Source organism: Podarcis bocagei (genome assembly GCF_964188305.1).
Source record: "Podarcis bocagei genome assembly, chromosome: 6".
NCBI classification, from domain to species: Eukaryota; Metazoa; Chordata; class Lepidosauria; order Squamata; family Lacertidae; genus Podarcis; species Podarcis bocagei.
In genome coordinates, this window is record NC_138130.1 from 65,426,167 (window position 1) to 65,430,864 (window position 4,698).

At 41.0% G+C, this 4,698-nt stretch overlaps 1 long non-coding RNA gene across 1 annotated transcript; it reads right to left on the reverse strand.

Moving 5' to 3' along the window:
- Positions 1 to 1,732: 1,732 nt before the first annotated feature.
- Positions 1,733 to 4,421, reverse strand: LOC308589185. Its single transcript, XR_014009137.1, has 2 exons — positions 3,714 to 4,421; positions 1,733 to 2,330 (listed from the first exon to the last, which is right to left on the reverse strand). It is a non-coding gene; the product is annotated as an uncharacterized lncRNA (long non-coding RNA).
- Positions 4,422 to 4,698: the final 277 nt, after the last annotated feature.

The following is a 4,698-nucleotide window of genomic DNA, read 5'->3' on the forward strand; positions in this document are numbered from 1 at the left end:
GAAAACTTCCTGTTCCAATTCCAGAACATTGCTGTTCTTCGTGGATTAGTCACAACACTTCATATTTGGCAGTAACCGAGTTCAGTGACAATGAATTGGACTCTTAAAATAAAAATAAAAATGGGTGCATGGTCCTTCAGATTTGTCTAAAATGTCTTGGAGTGGGAATAATGAATCTGGCAAATATTAGACATCCCCTCCCCGCATTGGAGTACATCCTTCACACACACAATTCCAAGCCTTTAAAAAATCTTACATCTCTCTGAAGAAGCTAAGACATGCCCATGTATACATCCTTGCATTATGACCAGTTCTCCAGAAACTAGATATGCAATGGATTTCCAAGAACACTGCTATCTTTTTTTTTAAAAAATGACCAGCCTCATGTTGTTATCAAAAGCTATTTTTGTTGTGTTATACAACCCTCAGACAGACCATTCAATCAAGCAAAACACTTCTATTTCATGAATTAAGTCCCTACTGTGTGACTCTAATAAATTACTGGTGAATGTTTTATAAGTTAGTTAAGACCAGTGAGCCTTGCATTTGCTAGAAATACCATGAAGATATCTTACTAAGAAATGTATGCTTTCAGTAATGCTCCTTATACCCATGACAAAAACAGTACCTGAATGGAAGAGATCTCCAAAGCCAGCCCTTAATCTGGTTCTTAATCCGGCAATCAACGGTCTCCTCTTCACATCCACTAAACATCAACATTTTCCCTTTCTTCCCAAAATGACTGACAACAGCACACCCTTTGTACACGGGGCACTGCACATTCTGGTCCCAAGTGTACAGCTCCATGCATTTCATGTCTTTGGAGTGGTTAGCAAACTTTATATAGAGAATAAATAAATTTATAAAATGAATATTTCATATTAGAAAGGAGAACTGTTTGATATTACTTAGTAGAGTGTCCACCTGTCAGAGATTTGTTCAGCTTTAAATAATCATTCCCAAATGATTGTCTTTAAGGCTGCAATCCTATACACACTTACTTCAGAGTAAATCTCATTGAGCTCAGTAGGATTTACTTCCAAGCAGCTATGCATAAAATGGCACTGTAAGAGACATGTTCACCACCTATTTTCACTTTGAGGGTGGGAAATGCTCTTAATTGTTTAGATAACTTGGAAAAAAAGGTTTGTTAGATAATGTTGCTGAAGGGTTTATGTTCTTCACGTTTCTTAGAATCTCAGTCTAGCCAAACACTTTTAATCCCCATTGTCTTCATTAAGTGAAGCATATGCTGACATAAACATCAAACACTCTCCTTATATCGAACCTTTGATTTTAGAAACATTAAATTCTATTCCCCTCCAGCCCAGATAATAAAATTTATTTGAATTCACAATTCCCCCCCCCCCTGATACTGGTTCTCTACCTTTAGCCTAACAAGCTAAAATTCTAACAACAAACTGCAGTGACAGGGGAAAGAGTGACATGTAAAGTCACACCTGTTGAATTTCTGCCCACCTGTTAAAGGCACAGGAGCCTACAGGAAAATAATTTGAACATCTTAATTTCATTATTTAAAAGGTTGTACACTAGATTTCCAAGTAGCTGAATAGCAACCTCTCCATCGACGCTGAACTAGTCAAGTGTGTTGGCAATGGCTTAAGACTCCAGCAGGACATGGGAGAATGTGGTGCTAACAACCAATGAAGGTCTATCAGCCTTATGTGTTGAGCATGCTGCTTTACGGAAATGAGTCATGGGCAAGCTTCAGTCACCATGAGCAATGCCTCAATGCCTTCCACATGCAATGCATCAGGACAATTTTGGGCATCACGTGGCAGGACAGAGCCTCAAACAAAGATGTGCTCTCCCAAACTCAAGTTCTCAGCATGTTCACTGTCCTGTCTCAGCAATGTCTATGCAGGCTTGGCCAAGTCCACAGAATGGAAGATGACAGGATGTCCAAAATGTGCTCTACGGGGAGCTCTGTGTTACAAAGATGTCTTCAAATGTGACATGAAGGTTGGCAACATCAACCCCGCCATGTGGGAATCCCTTGCAGACAACCACAGTGCCTGGAGACAGGCAGTCAGATCATGTATCCATAGCATTGACCAGAGGAGGAATGACTGCTGGAAGGAGCTCATAAAGAAGAAATGCTATAATACACCTGCATCCACACAATCAGATGCTGTCATCTGCCCCAGCTGCAACAAGACATGTCTCTTCCATGTTGGTTTCTACAGCCACAGCAGGCGCTGTATCTCTCAAATGGTTTGCCTTCATCCCTGAAGTCATACCCTTCAATTGTCTTCTGAGACAGACTGATGCCAGCCTCAGTAAGAATGGCTTGGCAAGAAAGTCAAATTCTGAAAAACAAAAGGAATTTATTTTAAAAGTGTTAAGAGGTAAATCAGTGAGTTACTATTCTGAGCTATAATGAAATGTATTATATACATATCACTCTTGCACACACTCTGTAGAGAATCTTGAATAATGAGCCTTCATGATATGAGAAGATAAAAGACAAAAAGAAATCTAATTTATCTCTCAATTATTTTTTCTTCCAGTTGTTGACCAATAAAAGTGCAATAAAAATGGCTCTGATGAGATCTGCCTGTGGTTTACAGAAGTGGTTGGCAGCATTCCTTGTGAGCCTGATATATTTTATGACATTTTGAGTTCTTTTGCACTTCACAGATAGACATAAAAATGAATTGTACGCTGCAGAAAGAAACCAAATAAGCAAAGTGAGATTATGGATAGATAGACATATGTGAGCGCACTACATTCCTGCCAGTTTCACAGCCACAATTTTGTTTCATCAAGCAATTTATGCTGCCTTTGACTTTCAAGATCTGGATTCCTCTCCACAGAGAAAGATGTGATTTCTTTTTGCAAGTCTACTGGCCATCCAGAAGCAGATATCAAACTAGACTTTCAAGTTCAGTTCAAATTTTACATTGTAGATAGATTTGAAGATGCTTTCATCAAAAAACACAAAAGTTTAACAAGAGAGGCATGTCTCTAAACACAAGGCGACACATGGCGGTTATGAAGGAGGAGAGTGCTTGGTCTATGGCAGTGCTTTTCAAATTATGTGATGTGGTGCACTGGGAATTTATTCCCCATAATGTGCTAGGGATCAGTACCATATTTGGTCACCGAAGTATCCCACCCAACTTGGGCTGTGGACGGGTGGACCAGCACTAGAGCTAGAGCCAATGGTTGGGCGATCAACATCAATGCACCTGCTTACGATATGTCACCACACCTGAGACTACACTTCATACTTTAATGGTTGCCTGACATATGCCTCTGTCCTGAGAACAGATTTAAGAACATAAGGTGAGCCTGGTGGATCAGGCCATTGGCCCATCTAGTTCAGTATCCTGTTTTCACAGTGACCAACCAGATTCCTGCAGGATCTGAACTCTCCTCACATGTAGTTTGCAGCAACCGGTATTCAAAAGCATTACATGGAGACAGAGGAGTAGTAGTAGTAGTAGTAGTAGTAGTAGTAGTAGTAGTAGCCTTCTCTGTGAATTAGTCTAATATCTTTGAAAGTCATCAAAGTTGGTGGCTATCACGGCCTTTTGTGGGAGCTGTGATGAGCTGTGTGAATAAGTTCCTCCCCCCCCCCCTTCTATGTGTCCTGAATCTTCCAACATTCAGCTTCACTAGATATCCACAAGTTATAGTGTTTGAAAGTCAGGGTATGAATTTCCACATCAAAAGAAATGAAATTCCACTTGCCCCTCTCAGTACACTGTCCTCAGTACACTGACCCTGAAAGGCCTTCAGGAATGAACACCTGAAGTGCAGAGACCATTGCAGGGAACAGATGACCTAGTCCTGCAGAAAAATGAAGAGAAAGCAATCAGAACATTGCAACATTTGGTCATTCACTGCTGTGTCATTCTTTCCCCAGCTTGTGTCATTGTGACAGGGTATCTCCCCAGCACAAATTTTGAGTCACTTATCCTTGCCCTACTTCTTGACCAAGCACAGCATCTTTCAGATTAGTATGACACAGCATGTGCTTTTGACGGGTCTTTGAAACATTGTTTTGGAAACAGATGTCAGGCAAAAAGGACTTTATCTCATTTACAGGCTAGGTCAGGTTGAAGAAAGAATGAGCAGAACAAGTTCACGCCTTCGTGCTGTTCTGTGAACTGTTACACACACAGACTAGGAGTGGAAGACTTTGCACTGCTTAGTATGTAGAACTTCATCACAGCATGCAAAGGTATCTCAAGCCTGTACGCCTGCTCATAGTTCCTCGCAGGAAAGCAATTCCTAATGGCTAAAGTGTCAAACCGCTGCCCACTGCAAGGCAAAGCCTGCTGTGCATAGAGACTTGAGAATTTAAAATGGCCATACCGGCCAGCTCTTTCCACTGGGAATCTGAATGCTGCCCACAGGGCTTCCTTAGCAGCACAGAACTGCATGCACTCCCACCCCCAAATTAAGGCTTGCTTTGTGCATATGGAAGGGGCCTCAGGTATAAACAGTTAAAAATATTGAATATTTGTTAGGTATTGGGATAAGCTCAGTTGCTGATAAAACCAAGATGGTAGGTTCAATCCCCATATAGGATGGCTGCATATTCCTGCATTATAGGAGGCTGGACTAGATGATCCTTAGGGTCCCTTCCAACTCTACAATTCTATGATAAGAATTTTTAAAAATGTCTGCCAGAATAGTCAGCCCAAGTTCTATCTTTTCTCAGTGCCA